Raw genomic sequence first — 18,106 nt, 5'->3', positions numbered from 1 at the left:
ACAAGGAGTTTCAGTAAGCAGCACACTATTTCAAGTGAAAACACGATTACACTTTTAAAACAGACTCATCTTTGTATTACCTTCCTGAAGAAGGCCGGATGGCTAGAATTGATGTAAAGAATCTGATAAGTAAAAGTGTGGGTTACAGCGAGTGTAGCTAGTGCATATTATCATTAAGGCTGAGAGCTATCTTTCATTCTTATCTTCCTTTCTTTTCCTCCAGTTGCTCATAATTTTCTCAAACTAGTTCATTTGGGGGTTGAAATTTTCAAAGGTGAATTGTTCTGAGAAAAATCAGGTCAGCTGTTCTTGAGTTATATATGTGGGGGGAAATATTCAGTCAGGAAACTCTGCCCATGTATTGTTGAGACTCCAAAGGCAAAAATATCACTCTTGGCAAAGATTGTTGAGATCTTCAGCCAACTTGGAAGAAAATGAGTTCAGTAGTTTTTTCTTTAAAGTTATGAGCACATAAGTGTGACAGATTTTGAGAGCCCGCCTCTCCTATTGACTCACCATGCAAGCAAGAGTTATATCACTTCATAGCAATTCTGAGTACGTTTTTATCCCCTACAATAAGAGTGGTTGATATGTGCCTCTAGTTGGACTGAGTTAGGGACAGAGAGGTGGGAGACCCGCAAGAAATCTTACAAACAGTGAGGTTTGAAGGAGATTCGTGTTTGATTTACCAATAAAGCAAGATCCCAGGAAAAAAAGATAACTTTAGCTCTGAACAGCATATGTTTACTGTTTGGACCAGTGTGGTAGTGCCACTTGCTCACAGGTAATGCAGCATGGGATATGTCCTTCTGCAAAAAGGAGTGAAAATAAGAGAACCTAAGATGGATCTGAAATTCTCAACCTCAATTTTTTTCAATCTTTCACTAAACAAATTCTGTGCAACTTTTTTTTGAAATTGCTTTTCAGAAATTGCTCACTATTTTCAACCCACTCTAGTTACAAAGTACCTCTCTTTTTACGGCAGGGAACTCTAGGGCCTATGATCCAGAGGGACTGATAGAGGATATTGTTCTGGCATGGAGAAGGCTGTGACTAATCATGTGACCAAGAGCCAGGCCTGCTAGGGGAGGATTGGATGGAAGAAAGGGGACATATCTAAGGTCGCCTGTTGCTCAGTGAGGATGAGATTCTGGAGAAAGCAAATCTGAATATCTTGTGGCTGAAGCTAGAGAGAAACTGGGGGTAAAAACCCAAGTTAAAGGGACTATGATACCTTAGAAAACAGGTGTCCAGGTATTAGAGCCAAAGGTGGAATATCTTTTGTTAGGGTAGGAAACTTCTTGGTTAAAACTTCAATATTGTGTTAAGACTTTTCTTGAACAGGGAACTGAAGAAGAAGGGAGACTGAGGCAAGGTGTCACACTCATATGGGGAGGGAATGGTGACCGTATGACACCGCCATCTTCCTGCTCATAGCTGAGACTTGTTTGGAGGAGGGGCAGTCTTCCAAAACTTGGGAAATCTGTGGGCACAGATTTGGAGTGACCGGAAGACCCTATTCCTTGGAAAACTAGATGACAACCTTTTTCAAACCTAGCAATTTGATCACCTGATTTTCAATGTTCTCTTTGCAAGGATCTGTGTGAGGATCTAATATCTTAATAAAGAAATATGTAATTAAGTCTGACATTTTGAGGGTTCCAAAATCAGAGAGGCTTGTGGTTATTAGCTTTCTAAAGACTAGTGCTGAATTGGAGAGACGGGGAAGCAAAAACATCCAGATCCCAGCAATGATCGCTCTGCAACATCAATGTGATATTAATAATTACCTTGATGCATGCCTGTACATGTATGGAAGTTCAAAAGTGAGAGGGAGCTATCTAATAGAAGGGACACATTGGAATACCAGGTTAGGATGATGCCATACAAGTACTGTGTAAAAGCAGAAGAAACTGAAAAAGGTGCAAACATGAACTCTGGAGATGCTGCTGATTGTACTGAGCAAAGTCCTCTAATACGAGAGAGTCGCAGCAACAATGAGGTACTAGGACTTCTGCTCTGGTGAACCTTTTAGATGTGGCTTCAAGATGCGGAGAGGCTCACTCACATTTCTTCACTGGCTTTACTGTGAAGAGGGGGAGAAGCCCATTTTAAGATTCTTTCCATGTATTTGTAAAAGGCAACTAGGAAGAAGCAGTACTGATGATGACGGAGACTGTCCAGGTCCATTGCATCAATGTGAGGGGGAGAGGAGAGTGGGAAAGAAATGAAGACTCTGGCATACTATGTACTTGCTTTTGACTTTGCCCTCGGGCCTAGTGACCTGGGGGCAGGGAGCCCTGGAGCAGCATCTGCCATGCACAGGGCCAGGAAACCCTGGGAGCAGCTGCCACCCAATGCAGGCTGGGGGCAGGGAGCAGAAGCTCTGGGAGCACACTGGGGGGCAGGAGAGCAAGGCAGATGGGCTGGAGGAAGTCAGGTCTGTGGGTTCTCCTGGGGCTGTGGCCAGGAGGGGAGCCCCTGGAGAACCTGGACACTTGACTTCCCTTGGTCTGGGAAATTCCCTTGTTTGGGACCAAACTGGTCCCAAGGGTGCCGGACCAGGGAGGTTCAACCTGTATTTGTAAAGCATCAACAGAGTACTCCGTGCTGTATGAGACCAAGGCTAAGCCAGACCCTGCCCCAAATTTACATTCAGGAAGGAAAATAACAGATCCCTCCGAGATGCTTACACTTGGTTCAACACTATGGTATCCAAGCACTTGGCAGTGCCGGACTCAGGTCAAACGGTCTTTTCCATACACCGATAGATGTATATTGTTGAGATTTTGTAAGGTGGCAGGGCATGATGAAGAATTAGGCCTTAACCTCCATGAAAAGAAGGTAACAACTCCATTATTTTTATAGATTAGGAAATATGATTATCAATATATGATCTATGATACTTATATTATTATTATAGATGCTGTGGTCACCAACTAGGATTCCATGCTGCTAGGTGCTGCACAGACCCCACAGAAGGGACAGCCCTTGCCCTGAGGCTATAGACAGACAGGGAGTTCAAAGAAACGGTGAGAATTGATTTGCATGATAAGCAGAGGTCTCAGCACACAGCAGCCTAACCAGTACTACCAGTTGTGATTCCCATGGCATGAAGGTGCTTACAGGTGACATCCCTGGGCGAAAAGGGAAAAGAGCAGTTCAGGGTTGCCTGACACTCCATAGGGGACAGTGCTCTCTGATGGCATCTGCTGCTCAGCCAGGGGCTGGCCTTTACTAGGAAGTCAGGTCTGTCCAGCTACCTCATTCCGGAGAGAGACCGTTAAGCTAGCCAAAGGCCTTGGAAAGGCTACAGTGGCGTCACTGTGTGTGTCAAGTGCAGACAGCCTGAATGGGCGAGGCCTCACCTGCATGTGTTCTGTGATGTGGTGGGGCAGCTTGGTTACAATACAGTTAAGTTTTGTGTTTGGGGCTATTGACTTGTTATGACATGACGGGATAAGAAAACACCAAGGCTGTGTCTAGACTGGCAAGTTTTTCCGCAAAATCATCTGATTTTGCGGAAAAACTTGCCAGCTGTCTACACTGGCCGCTTGAATTTCCGGAAAAGCACTGATGATCTCATGTAAGATTGTCAGTGCTTTTCCGGAAATACTATGCTGCTCCCGTTCGGGCAAAAGTCTTTTTCCAAAAGACTTTTGCGCAAAAGGGCCAGTGTAGACAGTACAGTAGTGTTTTTTACGCAAAAAAGCTCCAATCGCGAAAATGGCAATCGGGGCTTTTTTGTGGAAAACCATGTCTAGATTGGGCACGGATGCTTTTCCGCAAAAAGTGGCAGAATGCTTTTCCGCAAAAGCAATCTAGATGTGCTTTTCCAAAAATGCTTTTAACGGAAAACTTTTCCGTTAAAGGCATTTTTGGAAAATCATGCCAGTGTAGACGTAGCCCAAATGTGCTGGGGGTCACCCTGATGAAGATTGCAGTGAGGGCTAACTGGGTGAGGGAGCCTGGACAGAGAGGAATGAGGGTAGGGTGAAGAAGAAGACAGCTGGGGCTGGACATGCGACTTCAATGGTAAAGATTCATTTAAGTGTCCTGAATATCATCAGTCCCTCTCTAAATAGCTACGCCCAGCCAAGCCAGTCATAAAACAGTGGTGAGCATGGAACTGAGCTAGCCTGGGCTGAAGCTGTGGAGACAGCAGTAAGAATTTTGGTGTGGGCCTCCCTAGTCGTAACTAGGTATTTCTGCACCCGGGGCAAAATAGTAACTATGAGCCCCTCTCCTTAGGTTAGTACATATCACGCTCTTTACTTTTGCAGCTTATTATTTTTATTTATTGCGTCTTTGTGCCCCAATTATGATGCACCCGGGGCGAGCACCCTACTTGTCCCGCCCTTTTTATGGCCCTGAGCCTCCCTAACCCACCAATTAAAGCTGAAATCACGTCAGCTGGATCAGACTGCAGAGCCTCCAGGCACCATTTGGCTTGTCAGAATCCCTGGACTCCAGAAAACCAGAGCAACCAATTGCGATTGGGAGAGCAAGGAAGTGACTAGAATGTGTCAGCTACTCAAGTACCACTAGGACTGAGGTTGGGGCTATAATTAAGTCTCTTTCAGAAAGCGGGAATCTCACCTAATATTGTTAATTTCTTTGTTGCTGGCTTGCCCATGGTTGTCTTGTCTGCCCCCTTTCTTCCTGTCAATTTTTGTTTTAAATCTCAGATTTGCCCACCCAACGTACCAGGTATAGTTTCCCAGGCTTCTGGTGGTGGGTTGAGCCTGTGCTAATCTTTAAAGGATCCCCTTTGAAAACTGAACCCGACTCTTATAGCTGCTGACAAGAACTGGCAGAAGAGTTACATTTTGTCATGGGAAAGGAGGTCTTTGAAAGAGGCCAGTGAGAGAGTTTTGTGGATGTTTATGAAGAGCCCCTCTTCACCCCAAGTGCGAGTGGCAAGGTGGGAGAAAGCATGAAGGTACTTATGGGAAAAATGTAACAAGTAGGCTGTGGAGGCTGGTATCATAGGTGAACACTGATAGCTCAATACCAAATGAGAGATGATGGGTAGTGTGGTGATTTACTGTGAAGAGCCTTTTTAAAGTGAAGACAAATGCAAACCTTTTCAGCTGGCTTATACAATATTTGTTAAGGAATGGCTGCTTATTTTGCATGCAACCTACAGAACCTAATATTGAATTTGCCCTTTCATCTCCCTGGCAAGCTAGACCCAGAGTTGTGGAGGGATAGCACTCGTGAGACAAGGCTTTAGTTTTCATTTAGGCTGCAAGATGTATATTTTTAAAATTATTATTGTTTGTTCTGGAAGCGAGGCAGATATTTGGTAGAATTTATAAAAGATTTAACATGCTTGACACGCAGATTTCTAGGAGGATGGAAATGAATTTGGAAAAGGCCATCATAATTGCTGTCAATATACAAAGGAAAATAAGGTACTGTTGTTTTGAAATCCCAAAGAAGGTATCCAGTAAGTTTGATGGAATTTATTTGCTTTGAGAACTGACACACATGCATGGAAAATTACTGTGCTGTTTATGCTTTAACATAATATATTTTTATATTTCCTGCACACTGGACGTTAGCAAGGGTACTATTTTAAGTTGCTGGCCCCATCTAAAGCAGCATTACTTGTCAAAATGGCAGTCTTTCCCTTGTGGGGTTCTCTTTACAAATTCCTCATAAAGTCATAAGTGTGGAGGAGTTTAGTTGTTTCATCTCAAAGAAGCTGTAAAATGGATGGGGGCACATTGACAGATCTAATCCAAACAGAACGACTCTCTGGCTGACATCAATGGGCTTTGGATCAGGCTCTACAAGGAAGGTTGCACAGTGGGGGTACGTCTATACTTGCTCCCTATCTCGAGCTAGGGATGCAAATGTAGCCGACTGAAATTGCTAATGAAGTGGGGATTTAAATATCCCGCACTTCATTAGCATAATCTCGCCTGCGCACCATTCTGATCGCCAGCTGATTCGAACCAGGAAGTGCGCTCCGGGACGCATTAGTTCGAACCAAGGGGTTTGATTCAAACTAACGCGTCCAGGAGCACACTTCCTGATTTGAATCAGCTGGCGATCAGAATGGCGCGTGGGCAAGATTATGCTAATGAAGTGCAGGATATTTAAATCCCCGCTTCATTAGCAATTTCGGTCAGCTACATTTGCATCCCTAGCTTGAGATAGGGAGCAAGTGTAGACGTACCCTAAGAGACTTTCCCAAACCCAGTCTGATTCCTGAGCCTTTCTGTTGACTTCCATGGATTTGGGCTGTGTGCTGCTTGCATCCTGCCTGCTTCACCCAGCACTAACAGTATCACTTTCATGAGCACCACAGTAACTTGTAAATCAGCCTTTTCAGAGCCCCCTATCAACAGCCATCATCTGTGCATAATAGTCATTTATCTGATCTCCTTGCAGACTCCGACTGAGGAGCAATCTGAAATTCTGTGACACAGTAAGGATATTATAGATTCAAGACTTTAAGGCCAGAAGAGCCCATCTTGTCTGACCTTTTGCATAACACAGGACCTAGAACTTCACCCAGGATTAGAACTGGGGATTCTCCTTGAGATTTGTCTAGCTCTAGGGAAGACTTTTAAATGTCACTCTCCATAAACCCCAGATGTAGCCCCTTTTCTGTTTCTTAATGTTGGAAAGTTTAACCACCTTGTGATTGATTTCTCCACGTCCCCTCCACCTCCAACATTCTCATCTGACTCTTTGGGAGACAGTGGGCATATCATCAGTGCGAAAGAGACCTATTCTTTGGTTCAAGATTTTATTCATTTAATAATATCCATGTATGTAACAGAATAATGTGGGCAAAGAACTGAAGATGCACTGTAGTTGTGTAACAGGTGATGAGACTTTCCTTGGTGCCTACTGTATTGGAAAGATTTGCTCATACCTGAGCCCTTATTACATTTTCAGATTGCAGTGCCATAAAAAGAATAGTAGGCACTGTATGCTAACTTAAAACCTAACATGTTATTACTGGCTCTTATACACCTGGTTATTTAGGGATAAAGCAATAGGGTATTTATAACCACGCAGTCCTGCTTTGTAATCTGAATATATTGCATTCACACTAGTGACTTGAACAAAGTGTTTCTTCATTTCTCAAACCATTTAATGGTTTTCTAATAAGAAACCATGAAGTCAGTTTTGTTGTGTTTGTCAGTTGGGTTTTGACTGTGTGTATGTTGCTCCACAAAAGGGTTATTCAGAGCTCTCCTTCGGTCTTAATTAATTGCAGACCCTCTGGAAGGCAAGCCCAGTGGGGCTGGAGGGGTTCCAGTCTGGTTTCCATTTAGTTAGCAGGCTGCTGCTAAGCATGCTGAAGCACCGCTGGCACAGAACTGTGCGAGTTCTACTGCTTCGTAAACTCTTGCCATGCTGCTGCAGCCAGTAATGAGGGAGAATGGTAAAAGACGTTCATTGATAATTTTCCAGACAGGAGCCAGGGCTTTTCAGTTCAGGACTTTTTAAATCTTAAAACTCTTAACTGTGTTTTCTTTAAACCCCCAGTTCTTGATTTCTGTCTCTTCAAAATGCCACGTTCTCATACCAGGCAGGGAACCAGTCAAAACTTTAGATTTTTTTTTAAATCTCCAGCCATCTCTGAATTTCACCATATTTTTTATTTGATTTGCAAAGGTTAGACTTGTAACAGTAACCTTTCCTATTCAAAACTTCCATATATAAGCAGCAGCCATATTAAACACATATAATGTGCAAATATTGCTGGTTGGTTAATACACATATGACTTTTTCCTTATTTTGGTTTGTGCATATTTATGGTGTCATAAATGCATACAATGCCCTGAGAGTACTTCTATTTGCATTGGAAGAGGTCTGCAATGGAATTCAGACTGAGAAGTTCAGCCAACTGATCTATTCCTAGATGAATTGTGAATCATATATTCTCTAATAAAAACAGACGGGCCATCAGGGTATTGCATATCAACATTTTGGGATGGAAGGAGAAATTTAATCATGTTGCCTATCTAGGAATCTATATCTATTTTATAGCATAAAAAAATTAAAAGTTACTAATGAAATAATATCTAGAAAGGAACAGTCATATGTAAATGCCTATCCCTTGAGAATCTGAGGCAAAAAGAGAGAGTCTTGGGGAAAATTCTGCATTTGAAACTGGATTTCAGCTCTAGTATATACTCTTCCTGCATGCATAGAACTCCCATTGTTTTCAATGAAATGTTAATGCTTGAGGGGCAGGAGAGGAAGCTATATGAAATACAACTTTGAAAAATGTGAGCCAGGATACAGCGCCGAGAGCTTAAAGATATAAAAGCAAGACAGTGTATTTGCTTAAACATTCTCACCCTCTCATATTGCATGGTGGGTTCTTCTCACTGTCCGTCTGACTGCTCTCAGAACTGATATCCATATAATTGGGTTTTGCATTCACTTAATGGTTTAAAGCACATTTGTGGCAGCGTTTAAACTGGCAGCTCTCCCAGCGCTCAGTACCACCTCTGTGAGGGGAGTAGCTAACAGTTCTGGGAGCTCAGCATTGTAGCCTGATCCACACTGGTGCTTTACAGCACTGTAACATTCTTTGTGGGGGGCGTGGGAGAGGTGTTATTTCACACCCCTGAGTCAGAAAGTTACAGCGCTGTAAAGCGCCACTGTAGACTTGGCCCTGGTCTCAGTTCATTATTTTTCCATAGTTAGACTGACTGGCTCTCTTCTAATCTCATCAAAAAGTCTCTTTTTTTTCCTTTGCCTATACTTCTTAATTTCTCTCATTTACTTCTGCAAAGCATATTGCAGTGCCATTTTGCAAAGTAAAGTTGTATTGCATTTAGCTTCCTCTCCTGGCCCACAAGCATTAACATTTAATCGAAAACTATGTCTCTCCCAGGGACAGCCTGCAGACTGAACCCCTTCTTCCCAGTCCCACCCCAGAGCAATGATTTAAATGAAGAAGTCTCCCCTTCCTCCCCCACTTCTTTAGGCAAAACACCTGTGCTTGTCAGCTCGCTGCCAGAGCTAGGAGATCCGGTGGTGGGTTACCCCACCCTGAGCTAGGGTCTGGGTTCATGGACTTCTTGTCTATAGACTCAGCCTGAAACTAGGCCTGAACCCTCCTTGCATCCGCCTCTGAGCTAGGGCCTAATGACTATGTGCTCAGTCTGACCTTAGGCTCGAGCCCCTGAACTATCACTGAAGCCGATTCCCCGAGTGCGACTGAGCCAGGAGTATATAGTGAGGCGGAGTGTTTGCCCACTGACCTGGAGGGGGAAGAATCCCTCCCTGAGCTCTGGTGGGTGGAATCCCGCCCACAACTATGGTATGCGACTATGAAGTACTTTAGCTTTGGATTTAAATTTTGATCCACAAATTGAGGCAGCAGAGTTTCAGAGTGAGGGCATCAAGCCAACCAGATCCAGATCATAAAATTTAAAAGCTCCATTGGCCCTGCAGTTACTTTTCTTTAAACAAGGAAATACAGTGTAAAAATAGTATGAATGCAACATTAAATATAAGGAATGAAGCACACGGAATGGAGCTGGAAAGCAAATAACTAAATTTGTCCACTTAGATTGTCTGTCTTAGTGTCTATAAATTTGCCAAGCAAGTCAATGTAATAGTGCACTTGGTGGCATAATTTCTTACAGTCTTTCATATAGTAAGAAGTAATATAGCTACGCTCTTCAGATTTGGTTGTGAACTTTCATAATTAGCAAGCTGAAACTTTTCAGCCAACATGTCAGAACAACAGCAGCCTATGATAAATTGAGTATGGAGTATCATTAAATATAATATCAGGATAAAGCACCGTTGAATTGAATATTTGTTTACTAACTAATCATGTAATATGCTTTGAAAGTGTAGGTCATATCTTCTGTGTGGACCTGCCACTACAGGGAGATAACTGACTATTAGCTGGCAGTTAAAGGAATAAGTAACTTCTTTATCTGAAGTAGTAAAGGTCCGTGCTTTGATGCTAAAGCTCTGAGGTTCGTACCCTGATGCCCTGCGTTGAGGGTCATTACAATAACATGCTTTATTAGATTCTGCTTTGAAAAATCTATTCTGGGATCACTGGTTTCACAAACGTATGGATGTTATAAAACAAACAAACAAAAAATCCTTACATTCTTTACGATAAGGAGTTGCAGTGGCCACAGACAAATGCATTTCATCTGGCCCCCAGCTGCTGAGGTGACAAAGGGCTGGGGTTGTCTTCTTTCCCCAGGGACAGCTTGCATACTGAACCCCTCATCCCCATCCCCACCCCAAAACGATGATTTAAATGAAGTTATTCTGTTGGAATGAAGAAACAGTTCCACAAGACTTTAAGGATGCTTGTTTCATCCAACTCTATAAAAACAAGGGACACAGAAGAGATTGTAATACCCACAGATTATGGGGAAAATCTTAAACTGTATTCTTTTATCTTGACTTCCAACTTTAACTGAGAGAATCTGTCCCAAGATCCAGGCTTCTGTTTGAGAGGTCCATTGTAGACAGGGTGTTCTCTGTAAGGAATAGTGCAGAGAGCAACATAGTCCTCTACATATGGCTTTTAAAATTTAACAAAAGCCTTTGATACATTTAGTTGTCAGGTTTTTACATTTTTCTGAAAAAAGCTTGGTTGTCCACCTATATTGTTAAACTCTGTAAAAACCTTGCACAATGGCATGAAAGGAACTATAATGTATGAATACCAAGAATCTGACTCATTTAACATAGGGATGTTAAAATTCATTTCATGTTGTAAATGTGTAACCCCTGAAATGTACAGAAGTTACATGTTTACACACAGGGGGCCAGGCGAGAGCCAGTGCTCATGGGAAGCTGACATTTAAGCCGGCTCACTGTGAGCATCGGATGCTACCTAATCCCTCTAACCTCCACACTACTGCCTCTGTATCAGAAGCAGCAGCATGGGGGGGCAGGCAGTTCCATGGAAGCTGGTGCTCGCCTCCCCGCCCACCGCATGCTGCTGCCTCTGTGAGAGGCAGCAGCATGGGAGGCAGATGGCTTCATGGGAGCTGGCACGTATGAAGAGCTGGCTTAAAAGCTGGCTCCCCACGTGCATCAGCTCCCCCCCGTCTCTGATACAGAGGCAGAGGGGCTGCGTGTAACCATTAGGATTAACTGATGAGACCACGTTTATCAGTTAATTGTTTAAATGGATACACATTCATACCCCTAGTTTAACATCAACAATGGAGTGAAGCAGGGTTGAATACTGGCTTCTAAGTGGTTTAATATTTATTTCTCCTTCCTGCTTCCACATGCATTCTGTGACGTTCAAGAAGGAGCCTATTTTAGCACTAGACATCATGAAGGTTTGCTCCACATAGCAAGGTTGAGAGCTAACAAGGTGGTGAAGGAGATCTTCATGAGGTACCTGTTGGTAGATGTTGCAGCCCTTGTGGCTCACCATCTTGTTGCCCTACAACATATTATTAGCAAGTTCTCTGATTCATGCAACATCTTTGGGCTATCAGTAAGCTTGAAGAAGATTGTTAAAACCAGTTCCATATATCACCTCTGAGAGCATTCATCTAGATCAGTGTTTCTCAAAGCGCTCCACGAAACCACTTTTGAAAATGCTGCTAACTGGCCACTCCGGTGTGTTTACTAACCAGCTCCATGGCCATGGAGCCTCGGGGTTCCCATTGGCTGTGGTTCACTGTGCAGCCAAGGGGAGCTGTACTGCACCCCAGAAGTGGCCAGGAGTGGGTCCGGCACCTAGGCAGGGTCCACAGAGCTCCACACACTGTTCTGCTCCTGAGCACCGGCTGGATGGGAGAACCGCACACAGAGCCACTTGCACACCTCTGCCTAGGACTCAGACCTGCTACTGGCTGCTTCCAGGGCACAGTGTGCTCTGAGGTGCCAGGACAGGGGGGGAGCCAGCCTTAGAATCCCCACTGCTCTGCCAACTGAGACTTGCTGGAGGTAAGACCATGCCCAATTCAGTGCCTCCTCCTGTACTCCAAACCTTTCATTCCCAGCCCCACCCTGGAGCCCACACTCTAGTCAAAAGATATAACTATGTTGGGTCATGGGCATCAACAAGTTTCTTCAACTGGGTTGTGAGGGGAAAAAAAGTTTGAAAACCACTAATCTAGGTGTTGTTGACCAGTTTTGCAACCTTGGCTTTACTGTTACTAGCAATATAGATCTTTCTTGAGGCTGAGCTAACAAGTGTAGTCGGCAAAGAGGTAGGAACTTGGCTCTTTTGAAAGACAGAGCATGGAACAATAACAAATTGTCAACAGAAGTGAAAATCTGTATGTAGGAGATGCCATTTTTATCCAGGCTTCTGTATTGTTCAGAAACATGAACAACTTATGTGAAACATATAAAAAGCCTAAACAGCTTTCAGATGCTAGCACAAAATTGTTTGAATAAGATGGCAAGATAGGATGACAAAGGTGGAAGTGTTAAATCATGGGAATGTTCATAGAATCATTGAATCATAGAATACTAGGACTAGAAGGGGCCTTGAGAGCTCGAGTCCAGTCCCCTGCCCTCATGGCAGGACCAAGTACTGACTAGACCATCCCTGATAGACATTTATCTAACCTACTCTTAAATATCTCCACAGATGGAGATTCCACAACCTCCCTGGGCAATTTATTCCAGTGTTTGACCACCCTGACAGTTAGGAACTTTTCCCTAATGTCCAACCTAAACCTCCCTTGCTGCAGTTTAAGCCCATTGCTTCTTGTTCTATCCTCAGAGGCCAAGATGAACAAGTTTTCTCCCTCCTCCTTATGACACCCTGGGTATGTCTACACTACCCCGCTAATTCGAACTAGCGGGGTAATGTAGGCATATCAGACTTGCAAATGAAGCCCGGGATTTGAATTTCCCGGGCTTCATTTGCATAAGCTGGGCGCCACCATTTTTAAATCCCGGCTGGTTCGAACCCCGTGCCGCGCGGCTACACGCGGCACGAACTAGGTAGTTCGAACTAGGCTTCCTAGTTCGAACTACCGTTACTCCTCATTCTACGAGGAGTAATGCCAAATTTGAAATAGCTATTTCGAATTAAGAGCCAGCAGTGGTCACCAGGGCCCCTGACCCAGTGCCCCCAAAACATGACCCATCAATCCACTGGCAGCCAGCCCTCCACTGCTGCCCAGGAGCAGTCTGCCAGCTCCCAGGAGCCTGCCAGGGGCTGGAGAAGGCAGGCACCTTTCTGCTCCAGGGTGGAGATCATGGACCTTATTCAGGTTTAGGGGGGATGCCCCCAACGTCTATGATCTCCGCACTAGACGGAGGAACACGGCCGTCTATGGCAGGATAGCTGCCAGCCTGGCCACCAAAGGCCACATGCTAACCCAGGAGCAGGTTCGCATGAAAATCAAGTTGGTCCAGTGAGACCCCCAACCCTGAGCCCTGAGTTTCCACTCCCCCTTCTTCCCCTTCCTTTTCCCTTCCAGCTCCCTCCTCCCAGGTTTTTCCCTCTCCTCTCCCACGCTCTCTCCCCCTCTCCCACCTTCTTTTCCCAGTCTCCCCAGAGGTTCATCCCCCCCCCAGTTTTGTTCAATAAACCCAGTTTCTATTTTTGAACATATGTGTCTTTTATTTGACATCAGGAAGGGGGGCTAGAGAGGGGTAAGTGGAAGGACGTGAGGGAGGACTGGGGCATGAACCCCCGGTGGGGAGGACTGGGAAGGCTCTGAGGGCTCCTCGGGGTGGAAGCTCTCCTGCAGGGCCTCCTGGATCCTGACAGCCCCCCAATGGACCCTCCGGATGGCAGCCTGCAGCAAGTGCTGCTGGACTGATGGCAACAACCCCACGAGATGCACCGGCATGCCCAGGAGCAGCTCTGGCTCCATGTGGCCAACTGCTGTGGTGTCCCGAGTGTGGGCACTCAGGGCACTCCAAGCCAGGACTGCTTCGCTGTCTCTCATCACGATAGACAAGCAAGCGGGGAACCCTGAGAACTGTCTGTCCGGGGTGGGGGTAGGGTCCCTTTAAGCATGGAGCTCAGTTAGCCTCAGGCAGCAGCCCCACACGCTAAGTCCTAACCTGATGCCCTGCCAGCACTGGTTCTGGCCAGCCTTAACTTCAGTTCAGGGTCCACTCAGTGTGGACGCACTATTTTGAAATAGCAAAATACTATTTCGAAATAGATTTTGTGTGTAGATGAGTTAATTCGAATTAGCTTAATTCGAATTAACTATTTCGAATTAAGATAACTCGAATTAACGCTGTAGTGCAGACGTACCCGAAGAGTGGTCTAGAAAGAGGAGGCAGACTGCTGCGCAGGTTTTGCATGCTTGCAAGGATGACTGCCTGGTCTACACTGGTCTATCCTTTTAGAATATTGGTGGATGAGGAGTTCAGAATTCTGCTCTGATTGGTGGAGACAGCTTGTAGTTGGAGCAAGGTGTCATAAAGTGAATTGGATCAAGCTGTGTGATGGCCAGCATCACAGGGAAAGAATCTGTTGCTTGGATTCAGAATATTGCTTGGGTGTGGGGGTTTTCTACCTGTGGATGGGACTGCCACTCGCACATGGGACTCAGCAGCTATCAGAGAACTCATTGGTGCATACACCATGCTCCATAAAGAGCAATTGTGCCATTGGCATGGAAAAAAGAAAGTATCTCACATAAAATCCTTGGAAAAACAAATGAAGCTTCTTGAAATAGCAGCTGCTTCATATAAGAGGTCTGCAATTTTCCAGAAGTTACAATAAAAGTAAAACTGGGTTTAACAAAACATACAACTACATTGTAGGATTTCAGCCTTACACATAAGGAAAAAAAGGAGCCCGTCCTACTCTTCCCACAAATTACCATTTTTCCTCTATTTGTTTAAATATTCCACAAGAAATTGTGTAATGGCTTTATGAATGTGGCAGAGAAAGAGAAACTTAATTTCTGTAATGCTTCTAGGAGGGACTTTCAAAAAATGCTTATAAGATTTAGGTGCACAAATTCCATTGACGTCTGGCAATACATAGTGGGAGCTGAATTTCTTAGGCCTTGTAGCCATCATCAAACACCATCCTCATGTCTGCAGCTTAGCCTGGCAAAAAAGTGCATCCAAGGGTATAGCTTGCACCATTTTGGCAAGTGAAATAAGCTATACTGGCAAAAGCTCTTTCATGCCAGTGTAGCTACACCTACGCTTGGCTTTTGCTATTGGAGCAATGTTGGAGGAAATCACAGCCCAAGTCCTAGGCTTTTTCCCTAATGGTTGCACCAGCCTTCCTTCTCATCTGTGCACAGTGCACATAGAATTTGATTGTTCTAATTCAATAGCACTTTGGACCCACTTTGCACAAGTGTGATGTCTCTACAGAGTGCCAGGTGGCAAAGAATCAGTTCATTGAGTCTAGATTTGCAGCTTCCTAAATTATGTTGCAGTTCTTATGTCAGTAAATGAGTTACCTAAGCAAATATCATAGTGACTAAGACACTCAAATCCTCTAGCTTCAGATAATATTCAGGGATTAGATAGAAATGCTATCTTTATAAACACTGCGTTCTTGATTTTCAAAGAACAACCAGAGGTGAGCAGCAATTTCCTTTTGCTTTGCAAGTGCCGTCTTTTGTGACCATGAGGACTCAGATACTGTGGAGGGTGTTCCTGGTTCACATGGTTCTTGGTTCACATGCAGACCCATGAAATAAGAACAAGTGAGCCTTAATTGGGTTAGTCAGAGTCATACTGTACTAAACAGAAAACTTGGGAAATGGATACAGAGTGGAAGGAATATGCTGAAAAAAGCCCTAATGTGTTCAGGTACTTTTACAACGGCAGCACCATTTGCAAGTTTTATGAGCCCCTTTGGGCACAATTATGGTTTTGTTCCTACTGCAGAGAACATAACTGAGATGAGGTGAAACCAAATGAATTATTTGTAGGTCATTCTCAAACAGATCACTGTTTTCTTTAAGTCATTCATTCAGAATTGCACACCATATAAAGTTTGGAAGCCCTGCATTGTGGGTGTTTGAAATTCAAAAGTTGAGCTGTTTTACTTAGGTATCCAGATCATATGATCTGATTCTTTTCCCTGATTGGATGAGAACATCTCTCACAATCAGGTTTCTGGTCCCAGCTCTCCTGCTTATAAACCTATAAAAATTATTTTCCACAAGTATTTTTCAAGATCTGCTTGTAATTGGCTGTCGTGATGAACATTCCTATCAATAAATTGGTTAACTATAATATTTGCAGAAGGTGAAGACAAAGTGGCCATGAACTTTTTCATTCAAAAAAATGGATTAATTAAAAAATTCGGACTGTTTTGCACCATCTGTCGTCTCTGTTGTTAGCATTCTTAAATACTTGCGGGTAGTGGAAGATACACTAATTATTCCACTAACTACAACTTTGAGATCAGTGGCAGATTTTAGAGGATTTGAGCAACTTACTACTCTGCTTTCTCATTGGCATTTAACCCTCACCCCACATTTACAGGGCTGATGTTTCACAATAAGATACAGTGGCAGTTGGAGTTTTTTGACTTCTGACCTAAATAGGACTCAAGCATGGTAGAGTGGTGTGTACCTCTAGAAAATCTGAGTGAATGAAATCATTGTTTATCTCATAAAAACCTAAAAATGACTAAGATGCTCTTCAAAAGCAGGTGCCAAACAAGCATAGTTAAAGCCTAATCCAGGCCACTAGACTCTCCATTGCCTTCAATTGGCTTTGAATCAAACCCTTACTGCAGACTGTAGGAAATCCAGAAGGTAGCTCCGGGGAATGGTGTAATGAAGACAAAGGCTAATGAATATTCTTCATTAAAAAGTAGGAGTTGTGTGTGTAAGCAAGTAGGTTGTGCTGGCAAGTTAGAAAAGCAAAGTAATGCCATTGAAGCAGGACCCTGAAGGTCCAGAAACCAAGTAAAACAAATTATATAAATCACCATGCATGTAAAAATCTGCCCAAAGGTTATTAATACTGATACCAAAATTCTCCTTTCACATCTATGTCTTGGACCTTAATATAACTGGTATTCAGAATGACTGAGATGAGACCTTGCTCTTTATATCTATTTTACCATGGATGATAAATTTATGCCAACGTCATTCTGATGACAGAGATCAGGGAGGTCTCTCCTCTCCCATATCCCTGTGGGATAAACACAAGCTGGAGTTAGTCAGATGACATTTCTTACACTACCAAACGTGAGACTGCAGCTATTTGTTCAAGACCTGTTTAATCATATAATCAGAAAGGGAACCACTGATACAGAGTGCGCTTCTCAAGGAGCTTCATTAGCAAGCTGTCCTTGAACTCTTTACTGTCCTCACAAAATGACAAGGGAACTTTTTCAGAAGCTAATGAGTCATTGAAGAACCTCAGCGGCACACCAGTGGGTCTTTATAACTTCACAATCCTATTAAATTCACAGTTGTTCTGTGTTATTTTTCAGTTCACTGCTGATTTATTAGAAAGATATTTATGGTATAAACATTTTGGTTTTGTTTTTACATAGCCCGCGTTCTTTCTGCCTGACTTAGTCACTCAAGTGTAAGTGACATTACAGCTGCTTTTGTGCTGATGAATGCTGATGTCACAAATGGAACAATACAGGTCCACTGAATGAATCAGGTAGAAAGAGAAATCAGCTTTGAAAACAGAGCCCTTCTGTTTCCACACAAATATTTTAGTAAGCAGTAAAGAGGGGCAAAGAAAGAGGTCAGTGGGCTTCAGGAGAATATATATTTCAGAATATGCCAGTGTGTGGCAGTGGTCCTTTAACAACTGTAGTCTTATGAAGCAGAGTACAGTTTGTTCCATGCATGGCTGCAGAAGCCAAGTTGGAAAAGGATCCAGACAGCCATTTTCAGGGCATACCTTGCATTCAAAACCAACCATGAGACACAATTTAAATAAAAAAAATGCTTAAAAAATGATTGAAAAAATTATAGTAGCCTGACCTGAGCTGTGAGAGATGGCAGCAAATTGCTAGTGCACACTGCCAGGAAGGAGCAATTTCAAGTTGCCATTTCACAATAAAATGACTTTCATAAGAAGCTCTTTCTTGCTCTTGTGGATGTGTTGCTATTGAGTACATTCTGTTATGAATCCTGAATGCAACTTTTCCCCATAACAGCAAAGAATTAACATGCTAGTAGTACAGGTTGCACTTCTGCAACCT

The sequence above is a fragment of the Pelodiscus sinensis genome, chromosome 1 (assembly GCF_049634645.1).
Source record: "Pelodiscus sinensis isolate JC-2024 chromosome 1, ASM4963464v1, whole genome shotgun sequence".
In the NCBI taxonomy this organism is placed as follows: domain Eukaryota; kingdom Metazoa; phylum Chordata; order Testudines; family Trionychidae; genus Pelodiscus; species Pelodiscus sinensis.
The sequence above is the reverse complement of the archived record's forward strand: the minus strand, read 5'-3'. Positions refer to the sequence as shown.